The 22,300-nt window shown below is 38.2% G+C and overlaps 1 protein-coding gene across 13 annotated transcripts in view; it reads left to right on the top strand.

The window, feature by feature from the left end:
* Positions 1-22,300, top strand: part of LOC147223620 (adhesion G protein-coupled receptor L3) — a 222,742-nt gene that overhangs the window by 10,893 nt on the left and 189,549 nt on the right. For 12 of the 13 annotated variants that reach the window (XM_086165516.1, XM_086165510.1, XM_086165508.1 and 9 more), the window contains exon 2: positions 12,683-12,768. The exons of the other annotated variant lie outside the window; for it this stretch is intronic. The gene's annotated coding sequence lies outside the window, so the exon portion shown is untranslated. The remainder of the gene's footprint in view (positions 1-12,682; positions 12,769-22,300) is intronic. 13 annotated transcript variants of the gene reach the window in all.

The following is a 22,300-nucleotide window of genomic DNA, read 5'->3' as shown; positions in this document are numbered from 1 at the left end:
GCTGTGCTTGTTGTTTTGTGTTTGAGATAAATAATTAGATATATTTGTGCTTAATTTAATGAAAAGTAGCTTTTTCAGATTTAATTTTCGTACTTTCTGTTTCAGTTTTTAAATTTTTAATAGTTTTTCAAGATTTATTATTATTATTATTATTATTATTATTTCACTCTCAGACATCATCTTAAAATATAAAGATTCAACTTGATAAAAGTTATTGGAATGCAATACAGGACCATTTTAGATCATTTTCTAAATACACTAATGAGAGTGATAAACTGTTTTGAGGCGATTAAGCCTCTGCAGTGGATTATATTATTATATCTAAAATTGTTTACTCTTCTATATAGAAATTAAACAGACGCTAGAAACATTTGTATTTAAATCTCCGATTGCTGTTTTTTTAATAATTTCATTAAGATGCCCAAGCTAACGATCTAAATGAAACAAAACCCAATATAAAAGAAATGAAGAGAAATAAAAACAAAAAAAAAACATCAAACTAGATGGATTTTAATATTTTGTGAGTGTATAAGTTAATTATGGATATATCTGTGTTCATTTAAAATCTGACAACTGAGTTGATTTATTAAAGACCGAGATTTAAGTAGCGCTATGACACCAACAACAGGTCCTTATACAGTCTTTTTAGCACTTAGGGATACTACGGTTGAAATTTGCAGCATAAATAGATGTCACTTGGAATAAGTCAGAGACTTAAACCCTCCCTTGTAAAGTATAATATACTTGTGTGAGCCAGGATTGCAGAAGGCAAATAGAGTAGATGAATCACTTCTACAAGGATTATGCTCTTAATTAAATATGTGGCTTAAAAATCATACAACAAACAGAATAACCTCAGGGGGTGTTTCACGACACAAAACAATCTTGTTGATGACGCCTTCATATTCTAACCTCCTGTCAAGCAAAAATACTGTACGGGTTAGTGCATCACACGTGTACCAGTATAGGACACTTACATACACACTTGCGCATCCAAGCGTTAAAATATAGGAGGCTATCGATAGCAAAGTCCTGACTGCCCAAAGCAAAGGATGCTGGGAAGACTCCTCTGCAAGTCTCCCCGCAGTATGTCACAATATGATGCAGTTAATGAATTTGTAATGTCATGAATCAAACCAAAATTGACATTTTTATCTCAGCCGGAGTTTTCCTGCAGTCAAAAATATGTTCTACATACATTAAATTACTTAGATAACGCAACAGAACTTTTGACTACACAGTATTTTTGAAAACAAATACACACACACACACACACACACACACACACACACACACACACACACACACACACACACACACACACACACACACACACACACACACACACACACACGCGCGCGCACAGGAAAAAAAAAAAAAGAAGCTCCTCCATTTTAGCTCAATTACTTTGCCCTCCACCCTCATACAGTTCTGTCATTCCATAATAAGGGTCACAGCCCCCCAATTGTCTCCCTATAGAAAGCCCCTGCATGGTTGTACTGACTGGTTCTGCTGGGTGAGCTGTGCCATGTAACACCCATATATCATTTGGAAGGCAGAGTGACAGACAGTGGGAGTTTAGTTGTCAGATCGTCCTCTCTAAGCAACTGACATCCACTCCCTTCCTGTTCTCCACAGTGGTGCTCTATCTTCTGACAGAGGCAGCATTGATACTTTTTAAGACCCCTTTTTTCCTCTTCTTGCTAGTACAACTGATATGCTCATGATATAAATTTCCTTGTATTGGATGGTGCAGCAATAGCTTTGCTTCAAATAAATGTTTTAAGCAGCTCAGAAAATACATTCACAAGGCTATAAATGTTATTTGCTCATTCACTGCTGCATTATAATTAGTTCACTACCATGTGCATGCAAAGATTGATAGCTAGATTAATCTCATCAAAATGTTAAGCTTTTATAATCTTCTCATGGACCCCTTTTATGCTCTCATACATAATAAATGTTGTTAAAAGTCAGCCTGATGTAAAGCATATAGCTTAACACAGTAGTATTCAAGCAACACATTTAGAGTATGAAACCGCAGCATGTCCTAGACAATGAGCTCACTCGGGTTAATATAGGTCACCTTTTATGAATTTCTGCCAATAATGATTAATAAAGCTGGTGTAGTTATTGTTTTTGAAGATATCAATAGAATGCAGAAGTTATCCGTAATTCAGGTTTATAATACCTCTGCCCGGGGTATCCCTCTCTTAAATCACTGTTCCCTCTTTTTATGTTAATTTCCTGTGCCATGCAGTCTTTGCTAATAAGCAGCTCATTATTGATTTATATGGACAACAATGAGTGCTGTGTTTCACTATTTGTAATCCATTCAAGCTTTAACAAAAGTGTCACTGGCAGGATCTTGCACCACTTTCAGCAGCTCCACACCAAAGGTCCATTTAGCAGAGGTTCTGTTGTCACTCCTGAATGCTTAAAAAGGTTACACTCCTGTAATCTTGTTTATGTTTTGGTCAGTGGTAAGCCTGCCTAAGCCAGCTTTGTGTCAGACACAGCTGGAGAGCTCTCTTTGCATTCGCAGCATAGCAGAAATAATTGGTCCAGCAGCTTGGATGCAGCCATGACTCACAGGTAATTTACTAATTTCTGTCTCTCAGCTGGTGTTATCAGTGAAGGAAGCTCTGGTTTTCAGAAAGACTGTGTAAAATGATTTTATAGAAGGTGTAAAATTGTGATTTATTTTTCATCTAAATGGCAATAAATTGCTCTTGTGTGGGTGAGGTTATGCCCTGCTATTGATGATTATTTGTTCCAAGTGTTACAGTCACTTGGATTTTATTCGGGCTAAAGTAGAAAAAAGGAGGAAATGTCTCAGTCGATTTTAAAAATAACAGTCTCCATTTCTTTCTCTCTTTTGGTTTGGTTGCTCCTCCCTGCTGAGCATCTATTACCGCTAAGAAATTGCAAATGTCCATCCACTAAATGGCAGCTGTTGTTGTTAATGCTGCAAAATCTGCAGGCATGATGTCATACCAGTCCTGGAATTAGACCTTTCCCCTTAAACTGCACTTCACTCTTAGATCAAGCTACCACTAAACTCAACTGCGCAAATTTGGATTGGATAGTCCGATGAAGCCACTTTTAATTATACTAACAGTAAAGGATTAAATTGAGCAGTAATTAAGTGCTTTTTTGTTCATTGATTTTTTTCTTTTTTTCTTCCCTCTTCATCTGAAGAGAGACACAATTGTAAAAGGAAGGTAGTCTTTTTTGGGAAATCTATGCATGACCATTTTCTACTTTTTATTTCTTTAATACTTTGACAGTAGTTGCATCAAAGCATCTGTCACATCAAATTAAGAAATGCCATTATAATGAATAGGAGCCCTGTCAGGTCTGGACAGGGGCCACACAAGCACTTTACCTTGATAGTTTCTATGATCTGTTTTGACATATTTTGACCACCCTTTAGTTTGGATTTTCCCCTCAACGGGATATCTGGATAGATATGCCACCTTGATTGCCCTCAGGCGGTTTGTGCAAATGACACTGGATTGAAAAAAGATCAGTTACATTGGAAGCAGATGACAGCATGTTTGTTTGTTTTCAAATGACACTTCCTCCTGTTTTCTTGAGAACTTCCCCTGACCGCGAACTTTACACAGTCACACCAGCAGATGCAACAATTCGTCATGCATAAGAAACCCCATTCCAGCAGCCATCTGTCTTGTTGTGTCTGGTAGCCTTCAGAGGGAGTTTGTTTTCTCCCAGCAAAATATGATTTTAATGGAATGCAAAATGTGCAGAACCAGTTTTGTGACCCTTAAACATCCTCTAAACATCTCATTCCTAAACTAAGTGAGATGAAAGTTATCGAAATCAGAAAATATAACAACTTTGAATACAGTTATTATGTAAAAGGTTTTCAACTCACTCTCTTCTCCACTGTTACATTTTATGGATCACAGAAAGGAATTTTCCCAAATCAAATAAAATTTAACTTCCGTAACCCGATTCCTTGATTATGTCAAACCACAAAAGAAAAAAGTTAACTTGTCTAATCCCAAAATCATATTCAAATTAAGGATTTTCTTGGTTTTTCAGTCCAAGAATATGGATTTATGGCCATGACAAATTATGCAATAAATCTCTTGTAAGGATCAGAACTCCATTATTGTGTTTCAGAAAGAAACTCAAAATCAAAACAAATGTCAACCTTGTACCGTACTATTTGAAAAGCAAGAGAACCCTCAAGGACATTTGCTCAGACAAACAAGGCATACACTGTTATTTTGATAACTTGTACAAAATTGCAATCCATCAATAATATGCTTCAGGATAAAAAAAGTCAATTTTATGGCCGCTCATGCAGATTGACAAATGAAAACAAAAGATTCACATCAGTGTGTACTGACCACAATAGCTTTGCTCAACTAATGACCTGCGTTCCTATTGTTTTGCCCCTGTGAGCAATATCAGCTGTTGCTCATCATTGATTCTCTATTCCCCCCCCAGCCAACCTATTCTTTCATGGGAGTCATATCCGAATCCTCATGACTAAATTCTTGCAACAGCCAGGTGTAGCTTTCAGAATGCTCTAGTAGTGTAGCAGAAAGGTCTTCCATACCATGTTCTTTACTGTCCGCAAATGCACATATAATGGGATAGCAGAGACTGTCATTCCTCCCTCTGTCTGCAAACCCTTTCTTTAAAACTAAGCACTGATTAGTTTATCTTCTATTCATCTCAATTACATTTGCCCATGGTAGGTAACTTAATTAGAACGTGGACTGCATTTAGGATTCCATTATTCTCAGATCCTCTATCTGGAACCCATCTGTGTCTGACACATTTTTTCAAGTTCATATGAATGCATTTATGCATGCACAATAGACATATTCATCAGGATGGATAACAGTTATTTCAGTTGTTGTTTTACCTAATGAGCATAACTTTTGTCTTGGGATGCATCACTGGGTAAAGGAGTGCTTCCATGTTTGGTATAGTGTATACATTTGTTGCCATGAGGAAGACAGGATGTATTTGACTCAAGATAAGCATGGAAGAAAGTATTACATATCAATTAGTGTTTAATTGTCAGAGAAACAAGGGCAAATTGTTATTGAAATGTTGAAATCCAGGACAGATTTTTGTCAGGACACCCAGATTGAAACTGGGACAAATCTGGACAAACTGGGACATTTGGTCACCATTTCCTTATCTCCAGCTGAACGGAATAAGCTCATATTCTGACTTTAAAACGGCAGATTGCCTCATACTATCTCATCGGCCACATGCCTGAAATAACGCAGGGTACCTATTCAGTGACAGAAAGTTGTCTATCATTCTTTTGCTGTGCTTTTACTCTCCTCAGGGTTATGTGTTAAAAGGGAATCTACAGATATGATTTAGTGGACAGATAGCCTTTGGACCTGGAGTTTGCAGCCACAGAGCCTCTTGGTTTGTAATGTGTGGCAGCAATGTATGCGAGGGTGAGGTTATCTCATCGATGCTGGATATGAAGTACTATTAAAAAAAAAATCTTTAAAGGGAAGTGGTTAGGGTTTCAGTCTGTCTTCCACGGCTTGTTGAGTCATTAAGAGTTAAAAGTAGCAAAATAAGATATTCGGAAATTGCAGTTCAATTTGTAGTTTTCAGATCCATTTTTCCTCATCAAAAATGTGATTATCAATCCCAGCAAAGTATCAGATTTGTGATAACTCATTTTTTTGAGAGTATCACAGTCACATGATATGTTTTCCTTTTTCTCAACATATCTGTATTCTTTTTCAATTCAATTACATTTTTTGTTAGAGCAGAGACTCATTCTATGCTATATTGCCCTCTGATGCATACACTACCCCACAGATTTATGTCTGAGCTGAATGATGGCTGTCCAATTTTCTGCATGGATAACAATACTGAGGGCATTGTGTGTGTTTTAAAAGCTTTTGTCAGATGTACGTTAAGGACGTATGGATCACGCTGCTGCATAATTCTTCCAGACACAGGCAATTTCTGTCACATCCCACCATTAGCTTGTGTATCACAGTGATTTGTTACACAAGTTCTTTTGTTCTGTTTGGAAGTAAGTGTCTGTATATACATGTGGATTGAAGATTGCCATGCCATATTTGAGCCCAGAACCTAGACTATGCACATTCATGTCTTATTTGAATTGCCCAAGCGGATGGCAAAATATTTTTTCTCCAGTTATTTGTGATTCATTCATTATCCGTACCGCTTATCCTGCAGAGTTGCAGTGGAGCTAGAGCCAAGCTGATATTGGGCAAGAGGCGGGAGACACCCTGAATCCGTCAGCGGTGGGTTGATTGCAGAGCCACATATTGAGAGATAAAACCATTCACTCTCTTATTCACACACCTGGGCAATTTAGTCATTAATTAACTGTCTGCATGTGTTTGGGTTGGGTGAAGTAGCCGAAGAACCTGGAGGGAAACTCACTCATACGGTGTGAACTCCACACAGAATCAAACCAGGAATGACCTGGCTGTGAGGCGGAAGGGCTCAACCATGCTGTCTCCATTTCTTTATTTTATAGATCATAACAACAACCGGTCACTCATTTTTAAACTGGGATCAAAAGTGAAAGGGTTACAAATGAAAATGTTTTTTTTTCCCTTTACGGGCTTTGATTTTTGAAGGATAATTAACAGATCTTTTATTTTCATTTAAAAATTTTGGACCAGACAATATAAAAGTGAGTGATCGCAGACTGTATATAAATTGTGAATTATAGGCCTCCAGATGGATCCTCACTAGATGAACAAGATGCGCCTCTTTCTTTCTCCTATTTTTTTTGTTTTATTTTTTTATAAAGTGCCACCATAAAGCTACTTTTTTTATGCCTGCTACAAACTTCGATTTATCACAAACTGCTCGGTGTGTACAACATCAGGTCACACAGCCAGCCTGCAATTATAGTTTTGACTTTCTTTGTAGCCCCAGTGAAGGTTGATGTGCCACCAGATAACTGCTCCCTCCTCACAGGGGTCCTGCGATATCTCAGTTGTCTCCATCCATGCCTGAATGGACACATTATGCTACTGGCCATTTCTGCTTTGCAGACCACCAGGTCCTCAACACACACCTGTCAAACTATGTCCTTGGCGCCTTGGGTGCTGAAACACTCCAGAGCCCCCCTGCTGCACACATGGTTAATGAACCCATGCACGCAATCGCACACAAAGCAGTCCAGAAGAAACAAACATATGAGGTTAAGAGGATGCATATAAAGACACAGACATACTCAAATACATTTCCACACAAACACTGTCTGTACATGCACACTCATTTGTACAAACCAGCATACACAAATTCAAAAAGTCTTGAGTTTATTGGAAACACACTTCAGTTCCCTATGGCAAGGTTAATCGCAGTGTGCAGGTTGGCCACAATATTCACATTGGGTCAAGTTCCATATTTTTCTGGGTTGGAAGGCAAAGGCACACAAGGTGGGCTGGGGTGCAAAAGTCAGCACATGGAAACAGTATTCAGAAGTAAACTACCGTAACTTGATACACATCTTCATTCAGTGCCAGATTTTCTGTTTTTAGTCAAGAGAGAGGGTATAATGGTAGCATATGTGTGAGACCCTGCTCATTTTTTTTGTAAAATAGATCCCATGTTTCAAATTGTATCACCATGTCCAGTTTCAGTCTTTCAATGACACTGATTTAGTCAAGCAAATAATTTGAGTATCAATCCATTGGCAAGCATTTGTGATATCAAGTAATTGATGATATCAAGTTTTTCACCTCTTTCATAGTGTCTCAAGTACATCCTCTGTCACTTTTCATGTCTCCCTAGCCTGGGCCAGCAATCCTCCGCGTGGTGTTATTATCAAAGAAAAATACTAAACGTCTGATTGTACATGCACACGACGTGCACCCTCTTGAAGGACCTACGGTGTCAAGTCCCACTAGTGTCACCCTTGCAATTTCCCCTCTATTGACTTTTATGTTCTACTGCAGGGTTGGTCATTGTGGTGGATATATGTATGTATTCCAAATAAATACAAGCATAATTATCATAATGATATTCTTCTGCTAAAGTAAACAGCTCCTTGGCCCTGGGAGTGGGCAAACCGGAAAAACATTTTTTGAATTAATGTATGGCAGTTTGACAGCTTATTTTTGATGATAGACTTCTTAACAAATGGTACTAAATGCAAACCCTTTCATAGAATCGCTGCTGATGTGAAGGCTTCTGAACTTGTGTGGTATTGGAAATCTCACTTTGATTTAAGACATATTCTAAGTCTGCAAAAAAAGGAGGCCCGCAAGTAAAATATTTTCATAAATATTCAAACACATGAGCTGGCATAAACCCACATATGAAAATTGAATAAGGTGCCACTGGATGCACTTCACTTCAATTGACTGTGTTATATTCAATGCTGTGTCTATTTGCCACCTCTATCTATCTAATGTGTTCAGATCCAAACAGATGCATGCACAAACAAGTGGACACCTCCATGGGAACAGTCATCTGCACTCGGAAAAAAATCTTGGTCATCCGACGTTAAAGAAAGAAAGAAAAATCTATGATGGCCACTGATTAAACTTGAAATGGACAAAAGTAATTATAAATGGAAAGAAAACAGACCATCATTACATGAAAATCAATTGTTTTTGAATTTTGTTTGAACAAAATCATTAAAGAAAACAATGAAACTGGCCTGGACGAAAATGACGATACCGTAAACATATTATTTTGTTCCTTTTTAGGCATCAATTCAATCAAGCGGTTTCTGTAACTTTTGACAAGTATTTTGGCCCACTACTCGTGGATTAATAGCTATTGCTCTTTCGATTTCAAAACTGTCTTTCTTTGGACTGCATGTTTCAGCTTCTTTCACTGATGCTCAGTTGGAGTTAGATCAGGGCTCATTAAACGGCCACTTCAGAAAAGGACTGTTTTTTATTCTTAGCAATTCCTTTTATTTGTTTACTTATTACTACTTTTTTTATCTCAAATAATTTTGTGACTTGTGGGTTTCTCTTTCTTTAATGGAAGGCCATCACACAAGACGGGGCAGACTCCTATCCAGAGATTCACAACACTTTTCAATAACTGCCAATTGGACGTTAGGCAAGACATTTTTCCGGGGGTCAAACTCTCCTATTCGGTGTTGTATGTCCTTCATCTCATCTTTTCCTTTATATGCCAGCAGCAATAGTGAAAGTTAGGCCGGAGCTGAGGAAAAATTGAAGCGATAAAGACTTTGATGGAGGAGAAGAGAGTTAAAAAAGAGAAGCAAGGAAAAGATAAGACCGCAGACGAGGGGATACAGAGAAAGAAAAGAAGTTGAGAATCAGAGTGAGACTAAGGAATGAGAAAGCAGACACACAAGGATACATAATCTTAATGCAGTTGCCAGCAACTTCAGTCAATTGTTATCAACTTCCCTGAATTTAATACGACCCTTGGGGCTTGGGAAGCTTCCCATGCATTATAAATGTTGCTCATTGACTTCAGTATGGGAGCTCTTCCTTTCTTGTGAATGAGCAGTCTCTAACTACCAATACCTTACGGAAATGATAGTGTGATGTATTTTGCTTTTTACAGAATGGAATAATTTGAACAGTCAAATATGAAATTATGTTCAGTGAATGTTTTTATTATTTTTATTAAAGTCGAAGGGCAGCATATATGACAGTTTACAGATTTTTTTTCTAAGAGTCCTGAACATCTCTACCCCTTTATTAGCTGCATCTGGAGTATCTAAGTTAACAGTAAATTTTGGAATGACTGACTGTACAAGCATTACGGTTCCAACACATTTTGTATTCAGCCGTATTCTTATTGCCTTTGGCCACAGCATGTACATACCAGCTTGACAATTACAGTATCACAACTAGAGGGTCATTTAATTTAGAGCCCTGCTCTGTCGATTAGGGCCTTTGTTATAAGCAGCAGTTGAGTACTGTAACGCGGGTGTTTGGATCAGTGATGGGCACAATAGCTTAGTTACTCTCGCTGACTTCCTCACTATTTCCAGTCCCCCTCGTTCTCAGCACATTTTCCACTTGGCTGATAAAATAAGCCACTCTTTGATGAGCTTTCGGCAGGCCACAGCGCTGTGCCTCAGTAAATGCTTTTATAGAGACACACCACAGGCTGTCGACTTGGATCAGTCATACAGCGGCTGCATGCAGCCACTGCTTTCTCATATGTTCTTTTGTTTCCCGGTGGTAGATTTTTTTTTTTTTGACACAATGATAAGCTGGTGCTCTGTCTGCAGATGCATTTCAAGAATGCCCTGAAATGACAACGTAGTATTTGCCTTGGGGCTGGATAGGCATGTTAGTTCTGTCCTTTATTTGGTCAAATTCACACCCCAATACTTCTTAACTGCTAAGTTTTCTATGCCTTGGGCTGAAGCAGTTTACAACTGTGTAATGTTCAGAGTGTGGAGAAAGACTGCATATTACCTCCAAAAGATATCAGTTCATTGTTTCCATTGTTTGTTTGTGAAAAATGTTGCCTTTTAGCTCTGTTTCTTAACTAACATCCTGCCTTGCAATGAAATTATATGTATTTGATGATATAATGTAAGCTAAAGTAAATGTATAGAAAATAAAGTCATTGAATAAATGTTGCCATTAGGCCAAGTTTTATGTTAACACTTTGTTTAAAAACAAGACCGGCTTAGTACAGTTGCTGAGTTTATTAAATCAGTCATATGCAAGAATGTCAATTAAATCTAGATTCAAGTTCATGAAAACAATCTGTTTCCCTTTTTTAATAATTCAAGTAATTTTTTTTTTAATGAACACAATGAAGATCCATTGAAGAAACAGTCTGAAACGGTTAGGAACCCTTTTTGTAAGCATTCATAAATTTCAAACCACACATTGTATCCTTTGAACCACAACAATATAAACACCAGACCAAGTAGATTGGATGAACACAGAAAATTAGAAAAACTAATTTACATTTTGATATTCTCTTCTCTATATTCAAAGGCCAAAATAGTGTATCTAGAGTTCTGTTAAAGGTTCAGTGGAATCGTCAGTGTATAATGGAGAGTAACAGTTGTAAAAGTTGAGATTCAAACCAGAGAAACAGCTTCCACAATACCTTCACCTCAGCAATATAGTGTGTGTGTGTGTGTGTGTGTGTGTGTGTGTGTGTGTGTGTGTGTGTGTGTGTGTGTGTGTGTGTGTGTGTGTGTGTGTGTGTGTGTGTGTGTGTGTGTGTGTGTGTGTGTGTGTGTGTGTGTGTGTGTGTGTGTGCGCGCGCGTTTATATTTGTTTTTAAAAATACTATGTAGTCAAAAGTTCTGTCTGTTATCTAAGTAACTTAATGAATGTGGAACATATTTTTGACTGCAGGAAACCTCCGGCTGAGATAAAAATGTCAATTTTGGTTTGATTCATGACATTATGAATTCATAAACTACATCATATTGTGACATACTGTGGGGAGACTTGCAGAAGAGTCTTCCCAGCATCCTTTTGCTATTCAACCAATGTTAAATTTCCATTATACCCAGATGAAATTTAGAGTTTTGGAAAAAAAAATCTGTTGCCATTGTTCAGTGTATTTGCATACTTTGAAAAATTTATTAAAAAAAAGGAAGAAATGAGATGTTAGATTTTTTTTGTAGATGTACAGGCAATACTCATGATGAACCATCAAGTGTCTAAATGTAACTATACAGTTAAAAGGCAAAAAAAATAATGAAATATCAACTTTATTGTGTTAAAACTTGAAACTAAATGTTGTGCAAATGATTTGTTAGTTTTCATTTTTGGGTTATTTTTTGAAGCCGTAAATATCTGTTGTTACCAGTTACAAATCATATTTCTGATTGAATGGTGCTTTAATGAAAGCTATTTAAAGTTGATTCAATTTACATAATTGATTAATTAATTGATTGATTAATTGAGATAGTTAAATTAGTTTTCATTCTGGGATGAAAATGAATACCTTTCTTCCCTTTGATTGGAATTGACATTGTCTATCCATAAATCTATACATAAGGCTAGGTAATTCACCCATAATTTGACTCTTCACTGGTAGACAAAGCCATCAGCTCGATGAAGGTTGAATATGATGTCACAGCTGTAAGAGAGAGATTGGCATGCATAAGATGGATTGATATGGAAGTCAAGAGGCAAAGCAGGAGAGCAAAATGTGCATGAGGGAAAACAAGTCGGCCAAAGAGGTGACTGGGGAAGGCAGTCATCAAAATGCTAATGTTGTATGGGATATTTACTGCAGAGTGTTAATGTAGTTTAAACCAGGCTCTTTGTCCTGCAGCCCATCACCAAGCTCCTGTTGGGCCCTAATAAATCAGCCATTAAAAGCTGATGTGACCTGAATAGCACTTCATACAGCAGAATTCAGCTCTATCACTCGTGTGTGAGCCAGACAACAGCTGAAAAATTCATGAAGATGCTGCTGAATAATGGTAGACGAAGCATAGCTAAAAAATAATAGTCTTAATATTGAAATACTAACATATCTAGCATATTATGAAATGCTCTTTTTAAATCTATGTACCACATATGCATAAACCTATTAGGAATGACTTATTCATATTGGGTGGCATGAAAAGCCCTTCCTAATGGAGTGTTTAATTATGTCCTTTGACATCCATTTTACAACAAGAGGAGTTGCCTTGTTTTACATGAAAGATAGTCCTGGTCTATCACCTAATCTGCCCCTTGTTTCAATTTTCTTCCAGGATGGATCATGGGACTACTTTCTGCAATGTGATTCATTGGATTTGTGAGGCTGTTCAAAAACTATTCCTCTCCTTCTCCCACCAAGGTACTGAAAACAGCTGACACATTTATGACAATAGAAGAAATCTATTAAGCCATAATTTTAGGTATTGATACTGTGTTCAGAATAATGGGAACTAACCAACAAAATGTATCTTTAAGCATAGCGTAAAGTGAAAGTAGCTTTCAGACTACTACAAGCCATGCAGTTTTAGTGCGTCAATGGAACGCAAAATAGATTTTGCTTCACTGCACATCATACACATGCACAAGACATTGGCTTCCTCTCAAAATGACTTGTTTCCTATTTCTTTGTTACTGCTAGAGTGAGCATGACACAAGGCTGCCATGATTAACTCTATCAGGTTTGTCAATGCTGTGCAGTTTCATATATATATATATATTTTTTTTTTTTTTTGGCTGTTGCTACCTTTATTTTATGTGCAACTGAAAGATTTATGATAGGTACCCACTTTAGTTCCCTTTGCTGATAACCGATCAAAAATGTTCATGGAATCATGTATAAGAGCAGTAAGGATCCGTTTTTTTCTCCATGTTTTAAGTGTCCGTTTATCAATGTGACCAAATGAACCTTTAAACCAGACTATCTGTTCTTGCCACCTATCATTGCTGTCTGCAGCCTCATATTTGCATTCTGCCTCTTCTACTTATTTGTTTGTCCTCTTTTACTCACTTGTCATGCTAGCTAAAGTTCTGCCCCTCCACATCCTACTAACAAACACGTGCACATGTTTCTCTCCGCCAACCGTCTCCATACAGGATGGAGCTGCAAGTCCCACTGCCTCCTATGATGATCCTCGATTGAATTCAATTAGGGAGATTGTTTGCCCTCCAGAGTTAACTGATGGGCTCCGTAGATGATAGGTTTGCCTGCTGACCCCCCCCCCCCACACACACACACACTGTATACACACAAACACCTATTCTCACTTCCCTCCTTCACATGCACACATACACACACTTACCCTATTAGTCATGTACTTCCTTTCCCCTCAACCAACCCTCCTACCCAATGTATTTTTTTCTATCAACATCTTTGCAGTAATGCATCTTTTTGATGACTTTATGGTTTACATGTCTTTTGTATCCTGTATTAATGATCATAAGAAACTTTTTCAGGACATTATATTCAATACAAACAAGATGTCTACTTGGTCTGTGGGCAAATGTTTCACATTTATGATAAGGCCGCAGAGGCTCATATTCGTATCATGTAAGTTGACGGGATAGGACATTTCAAAGAGGAATTATTGGGTTCTACATTATTGCTTGATCCGAGACAAAACAGTCACATTCAGAGATAATCCCATATTAACGAATACTGAGTGAATGTCAAATAATTCCACAGCATACGCTTTGCAAAAGGAAGGAAGGAAGGACAGTAAATGCTGCTGACACAAGAGTAATGAACACATTAGTCGCAAGGTGAAAATAGAGTTGTAGCATCATTTGAATAACATTGAGAGCAGCAGGCGGCAGTTATGTGTGCCGCTGGCTCGTCATCTTAGATATGAAGCGTAATTCTGGTCTAGACATAATGGCCTTTGTCTCCTTTTTGTGTTGAAACACACTTCAGTGACTTGTCCTACAACCTGCTGCTCATCCCAAGATGTCACGTCGCGTGACTGTGCACTGGTACCTCTCAGAAATCAGATACTGTATTAGTCCTGAAAGATGTCAAATGGATTAAAACCTCTGGATCATCTTGATGATAAAGAATCTAATGCGGGCTGACAAGGAATTACGACCGACATTTGATGCTTCTTTTGCCTAATTTGTGGTCAATATGGATTTAGTCCAATCTCTCTTTGTGGAGAGATCTTTTTGGGGAGAAAAGAATTCAGTTTGAACCACAAGAGTAGTGTTGTTAATGATTCTATTGACAGGACAAAATTTGGCATCATTTATAGAATAATGTGTAGAAAATTACAAAGAAATGTACTGATGACAAGCATTTGACTGATTTCGAATATAGGTGTCTGTGCAGCCTGCTGCACAGCCTGCTGCACAGGCGATAGTGACACTCACCCTTCTATTCAGTGATGTTATTTTAAAGCCTGCCATTTGTTTTTGTAGTTTGATCGCCCCCTCCCCCGGACATCTTGAAATGATGCACAATGCAAAATAGGTCATTTGAATGGGAAGGGAGACAGTGTTCAGCAGTGTTCTTGAATTTGAATTTTCTCCAGAGGTAGTAGACTTTGCATCTCTTTATGTGTGTTGTTACTTGGGCAACTACTGTCCGCACTTAAAGGAGCATGGGCTTATAGATGCAACATATGGCAATAGATTGAAAAATTAATTAAAAATTACCATTCATCATTTCAATGGAACAGGTTGCTCAGTGAATAGCAGTGGTGACAATCAAGTTCTGTTGACCTTCTAAGCAATTGTTTTTTGTTTTTTTGTCTTCAGAAGAGCAACCTGATGGAAATAGTTTGGCTGTAGCATATTTTAGGTCTTTATTTTTCCAGTTGAGGAATAATTTATAGGTAAACAAAAAGCAACATGTGCCATATTTTCAAATACAATAATATCTTGTCCCATAAATTACTTTTTTTTCTGAAAATTTGTTGATCCAAAATTTAGGAAATAGACATCATACACATCATAATATCTTTCAAAATCTTTTGCTAAATAAAGAACATTCTGTTTTTTTCTTGTAAGAAATTTCAAATTAATTGTACTCTCACGTGTAGTAAAAGCTCAGATAATTTTATTGTAATAATATACTATATTTTATTTAGCCCAGCTTGAAGTCATGCCTAATTTATTTTGAAAGATTCCCCCATCTTTCGGAATAAGAAATTTGTCGTCTGTTGACTTCACTATTTTGAAATATATTATTGTGACTGTATTACTGTCTCCTGTGCCCTCTGCATGCATATGGCTATCTTTAACTCATTGCTATATGTTTCCTCAGTTAATCAAAACTTAGTTTTGAAATAATGGGATCTTCATGCTGTTTCTGTGACATTAATTGAACGTTCCACCAAACAGGATATTATCTTCCTTTGCCAATGTTGCTAAACCTGTCGAACATTTTACTTTTCTGTGAATATTTAGTTAAATTACAGTACTGTAGACAGTTATTTGTGTGAACTCTCAAATTATAATTGGTCAAGGCAAATGTCCTCTTGACATGTGTATCTTCTTGTAGTCTGTCAGACATAGTAGTTGTGGAGCTATTTAGGTTGGAGAGGGGTTTCTGGACAATGTTAGTGCAAGTGTCTTGTCATTTGCCTGGCTGCTCTCCTGATACCTGCCCTGACAGTTTTGGCATCTTAATAAAACAACACCCTTGACAGTGAACTTACACAACAGCTCAGTGGTCTCTTTCCATCATCCTTTGCCAGCTCTTTCCCTCCTGCTGTCTTTCCTTGCCTACACACCCACTTGCTGTGACCATTTATGCTAATAAAAACGAACAGGATGATCTGTTGATGACGATTTGATACAAAAGCTGCATGTGCCTCTGGGGCTACACTGATATCATCTGACATGGCAGAAGATTTCAAAAAAGCAATGCCCCTAATTTGAAAGGCACTGATGCTATTTCAGCACTCGGGCATTGCGTTAGAGATATGGTAAGTGGATACTAAAGCCAGTATTTGCAGTCTCATGCTGATGTAGTGGAAGCTATTCAGATGCATCTAGTCCAGAGAGATGCCCGCTAAATAGAAGAATTTCTCCCTCTTGGTTTTAGTGTTGGGTCTCCATTGCACTTTCATAGCACTCTGCCCAAAGCTTCAGCTCCAGCAAGGTGTGCAGCTCTAATCAGCTCTATTTGATGTGCTGAGTCTTTACACCAGTGCCAAGATCTCTTAGGACATTTAAAGGGAGAGAGAAAGCGATTACTGCTGGTCTTTTTTTAGAGGATCACTCCATCGTGTCCTTTTTAGCTCACTCATTAGTTCCTGCTTCCCCTGGAGTATGATTCTCTCCTTTCTTCTCCAAGACAAGGCCACTTACTTCACTTTGACATGAAACCTGTCTGGTGATGAGTTAACCAAATTTGATTCCACAGCCTTTTCTTTCACTATCAAGTCATAGGGAAAGGCTTTTGTGTGGCGAGAGTGACTCTCATTCTGGCAAGTATGGAATAGAAATTGGTCGAGAAGAAAAGAAGATGAATGAGGCCTGCACATGCTTTCCTTTGTTGGCAGCCTGTTGGAGTCTTGCATCTGTATTCTTATTATGCATTTTCCCATTTTCCCCTTATCGACTTCCAACCATTGACTAGTGTCTATGAAATTTTAAACCCCCTCTTGCCCGTCTGAAGATAACCATCTCTAGTATGCTACTCGTTAACTGGCTGTCTGGGGAGTTCACTACCTGACAACTAGTATACATCCTGAGGTAATCAGAAGTCATCAAATGTGAAGTGGCCCCTGCTGTGACTGGGAGTGTGCTCTGTGTTCGCCTGTCCAATGTTGGCGCATTGAATTGAGTGTTGGTGTTCTAATGCCCTCTTTATTATCAGGGATGATTAAATAATACCCTGCTACTACATACTTGTATGCAAATTTTTTTGGGAGCGCAAAATAGAGCAGGATAATAGCAAAGCTAACCCAGGTGTGTGGTGGGCTGCTTTTATGACCTCTCACAATTGTACATCATTTTCAAGTATACCCACTGCCCTTCCTTTTTCAAATACCCCAGTGGTTCATGAAAATTTAATTTAAATATTTGTTGTCATTATGCACAGCCTTCTTTACTCCTGTCTTATATAAGGCAAGTAGAGAAATTATTGATTTGCATTTGTTTATCTGGGATGAAACAGGGCACCTCCCCTCCTGTCAGCCCTGCAGTTTTCCTGTGACAATCCCAATGGTGTCATCACACCCGTCTGTCCTTTTTACAGTGGCTCTAAACCATTGACAGGGGCAGCAATCTGCTTCCACCCTCCCCTGAGTTTTATTTACAGCCCGAGCCTGGCCGTAAAGACCAAAATTTATGACTTAGTTTTTAATTAGAAATAATGTCTTGTAGAGTTTAAATGATGGATGGTTTAATCAATATATAGACTGAGCTGGGCCCTTTGATCAACATCACTATTGACAGTGTGCAGAGTAGCCTAACTTAACACTTTGTCTTTCGAAGAAATATGTAGTGTTTTGGTAGGTGATGGAAACCCAGCTGTCCCCTTTTTTTATATGTCTCTACATCATTCTTCCTCTTTCCATTTTACTGTCTCTTGCTGCCCTGTCAACAATTCTCTCAACAAGAAATATTTTCCTCAGAATGTATCAACTTACTCTGTCATACTGTATTTAATTATTTTACCTCAGTGATACCCCATTGTGTCATGTACTACTATCACACACAATAGTAGTACATTTAATAAAATAAGTTCCTGAAATGGGGTTTTCTTAAATGAAAACTGACTGGCTTAGCGGAGTGAACGTCTGAAATAGGTAGATTGGTTTAGTTTATAAAAGGATTTCTTGCAAGGTTCAGAGAAGAGCAATACAGATTTTTCAAGTTGAATAATTAAATAAGATTCAGTTCAGTTGGTTGTTGTTCCGAGTTGCCATGAATGATTATCTATTATACACCAGGGATGGGACTTTGGTACCTGACAACTGAAGGCTAGTTTAGTCACTTGTGAGTCAGTGTGAAATGCTCTGAAAAAGCTTTGCTGAATTTCCTTATTTGTCATTTTGCAGACAATGCTGAACACAGATCAGATACGGAGACAATGGTAATTGTAAATACTGTATGGAATCTGCGTGCAGGCAAATATCTGCTTTTAGTCTTGAAAGTAATATGGAACTATTAAAATTGTATTTTGTGATGTTTAATGGTTAAAGAATATGACATATTTTGCTAGCATCTGACTTCTAGCAAAGTAAAGGTTGAGCTATTCTTGGACTAAAAAGTAATATGGGTGAAATTAGCCCTATTTCAAAACAGTATTGCTGCATTGTAAATATGCTGTAAAACTGTGAAAAATGCACACCACGGGTTTTTAAGGGCCAGAGGCCAGCCTGTTTTTTTATATATAAACACTCATACTGTAAGAATTCTGAAACTATGGGACATGATTCTGTTTTTGTCTGTGGATTCTGTGTGTCTGTTTACATTTATATAGCTGATTTGATGGCTGATTATTAAAATGAAATTATTTAAACTAATTAAATAGTGTAATGAAGAATGAAAAACTCTGTTCTATCTGGTCCGTTTTTTGATGAAAAAGAAAAAAAAAAGGTAAAATACAGTAATCATGTTCTTCCTGACACATGCAAAACATGTCTAAAAGGGTGAAGGAATTGTCAGAGCAAAACATATGTAGTCATCTCTCTTCCTTGCACAAGTTGATTCGTGTCTTCCAGGTTAGGCAGACTCAGTTAATAAATGTAATCATTACAGACACTCAGAAACAAGAATGGAAAGGGGAAGGATTAATCAATGACCAGATCTTTTGTCCATCCCTGATTTTCGCAATGAATTGGTATGTAAAGGCCATTAGGTATGTGCAATCCGGACACATGCTACCATTCTCCTACAGACCACCTACCTCTAAGAAAGCACAAGGCCTAAAAAAATATCTATAGTAGCACACATTCTAGCTCCTACATAGATTGTCTCCACTCTATGTAGAAAAACTATTTAGTTACTTCAGTGATTGCTGCTGCATTCAATGCCCAGAGCGGAGAGATGTTACTTTAATGAAAACTTTGTTTTCATGGTCTTTGGAATTGAATGACTATATGAGTTCTCCTTAATGGTTAACTATTCAGCAGGGATCCATGAGGACTCTGTCACATCTGACCTCACTCTGAAAGATCCTGATCCGCCCCTCTTGCCTCATTTCCACTTGTTTCCTGAACCTGCTCCCATGTCTTTGCTTATCTGCCTCCTTTGTGCAACATAAGCTTCTAGATAAGCAGTATATTGGGCTGGGTTACTCATGTCTGTCTTGTTCATTCAGAACCCTCTAATTCTTCCTAGGAACCTATTTCCCAGACTGCAGGTGGCCCATGTCGTAACACAGAGGGCATGCCTGAGCTCTCTCACGCAAACAGACATCGAGTCACTGCTGCTGCTTTTGTATTCCCTACGAATGCCACTAATTCTTGGATATGTACGTACTCTGCTAGTGTAAACATGACTAATCTAGGAGACAGTATAAAAACATTCCTCTGATAGGTACTCAGCTTCAGCTGAGATTAACCATGTCTACTGGAATCATACATTTGTTGTATTTCCCCCCCTCTTTCTTTCAGGTTGATGGAAAGGTGGCACGTACAAAGCAAACAGAATCCTACTAGGATCTGTAGCATTGGTCACCTACAATCCTTTAAGTCTACAGGTGTCCCTTGTTGTGCGATTCATCACGAATGCCTTCAACAGGCGTTAGTTTGTCTTTCTGCAGGCATGACCCAATTCTTCCAATTCCATGAAATGTTCACGCGTATTAAGAGGAGGGTTTATTGAGAATAAGCATTGCAGTCCCAAAGCCCCAAGACTCTGGTCTTGTTCGCTGGTCAGAATCTTCGCTAAACATGATCTCTGCTCTCAGAGGTTAATTAGGAATTACAACATTCTGTGACCCACAGGATGTTTTTCCATTTTTAAAATGGAGAACACCTGGAAATGGCAATGAGCAAGTGTGAAGGGAAAAAAAAAAAGGTGTCAAGATATGAGTGCAAGTTGTACCTTGACCCCTTCTGGCCTTTATAATTACACTCTCACACTTTTCTTTATATTCTGTCCTTTTCCCATCACATTTGTACTTAATTTGTATTTAACAATTTAGAGGCATGATCCCACTCATTCCCTGGTTGAGAAATAAATAGAATTTGCATTTTACCATTTGCCACGAGATGTATTAAAGAAATAGACATAGAGGAGTTTACAAGTTATGCAGATTTATTTCGATCTGTTTATTATATTGAAGGGAGAGAACAGACACTATTTTGGCTTTTAACCTGCAAAGGTTTTACTGCTTTTTAATTGTGAGATCAAGTAAAATTATAATGTGATAAATTGTAATTGTAAAAGGACATTCAGGTTAGAAATTCAAAAGTAAAGATATTTGTAGGAATATAGACCTGTGTATTCTGTATGTGGTATTTTAAGCATAGCTTATAAAAAATTATTTACAAAGAAAAAAGAAAAGCTGCGTTGCTTGTGTATCCAGAGAGGAATCCAGCAGAGGTGATGATAATGTTCCTTTGGCCAAAAAATCAGGCCAGCAAAATTACATGGACATACTCCTTTCAAAGGGATTTGATTTGCAATTCTCCTTTTTGCTTTTTTGGAGCAAATAGTGTGGTCATGCTGGGAAGTGATTTCACTGTGTATGAGTTACAGTTTTGCTTCCGTCTGGTGTATCATAATCATTTGGCCCAGTGCCTTGATTTGAATGGGTGAATTGTTGAACCCCAAGTAGGTAGAGTACGTCTATGTGCACACAGGCCACATTATTTTATCGGCCTCATTCGCAGTTCACGGCGCAGTGCTGAAGGTGGTGTTTTTACCGCCTCTGTCTGCGTTGGCAGTGAGTATGCCCCAGTACTCACGGTCCCTAGATGCAGTCTGGCAGCCCTGTGAAACATCTTCCCGTCACAGGCGGGGGAAATACAACAGTGGGATTGGCAATCCAAAGGTGGAGCCTGGCCTGCTGTTGAGTGAGGTATTTGGCTCGCTTCTGCTGGAAACAAGAGATTTGATATTCTTCCATGCATGAATGGGAGAGCAGTTGTGGAAGTTTTTCCTTTTATCCCTCTTTCAGGACCAAGTAAATCAGTGATATTACAAATATTTATTTGACGTTAATCCCCAAATAGATTTAACAGCGGTTGGCTTGTCTGGTTCTATGAAGATGTAAATCCTAACCACCATTGTGTACGGTTTTGTTGTTGAATGTTTCAGGGTGGTTGTTCTCTTGCTCTCCCTGTGTGTATATCAGAGAATGTTTTATCTGCTCTCTTGTAGGAAGGTGTTTACGAGGGCCACTGATCAAAGGTAGAATCCTCAGTGCCACCAAGGGCCCAGCGTGAACACCAGATGCTTCTCGTCTATGTTAGCACCTCAGTTAGAGCTGTCCTCTTTAACTGGCTCCGGCTAATGGCCCTCACAGGTGTTGAATGCGGAGGATTATTTTTCCTCTCCTTTGTGTTTCGAAGACAGGACGGACCATGAAACTCAAGGGATATCTCTTTCTGCTGCAACACCCCAATTGTGCTTCGGTTAATTTTCGCCCTTAAGAATGCGGTTAACAATTTCTGTGTTAGAATTAAACATTCGTGCATGCCTGTTGTGTACACAAATTTATTTATTTATTTTTGCCGATCAAACAAGTTATTTGCGGAAGAGTAAGGAGTGAGATGTAAATTTTAAACAATGGGTTGAGCACGGTGGGGTGTTATTTGTACTGTGACGTAAAGATTAAAATGTGAAGAGAACAGAGCGCTATTTATTGAGAGCGGCAAAAGCAAGGTGAAATATATTCACTGTAAAAGAAAGGAATATAGAAGGTACATGAGCGATGTGGTTTGCAATCTCTGAATAAATTACAATGTTGTGGGTTTGTTGAGAGGGGACGGCAA

Source organism: Fistularia commersonii, chromosome 19 (assembly GCF_037954325.1).
Source record: "Fistularia commersonii isolate RoL2024-O1a breed Wild chromosome 19, RoL_Fcom_v1.0, whole genome shotgun sequence".
Classification (NCBI taxonomy): Eukaryota; Metazoa; Chordata; class Actinopteri; order Syngnathiformes; family Fistulariidae; genus Fistularia; species Fistularia commersonii.
Note: the sequence above shows the minus strand (reverse complement) of the source record. Positions and strands in the feature narration are given on the sequence as shown.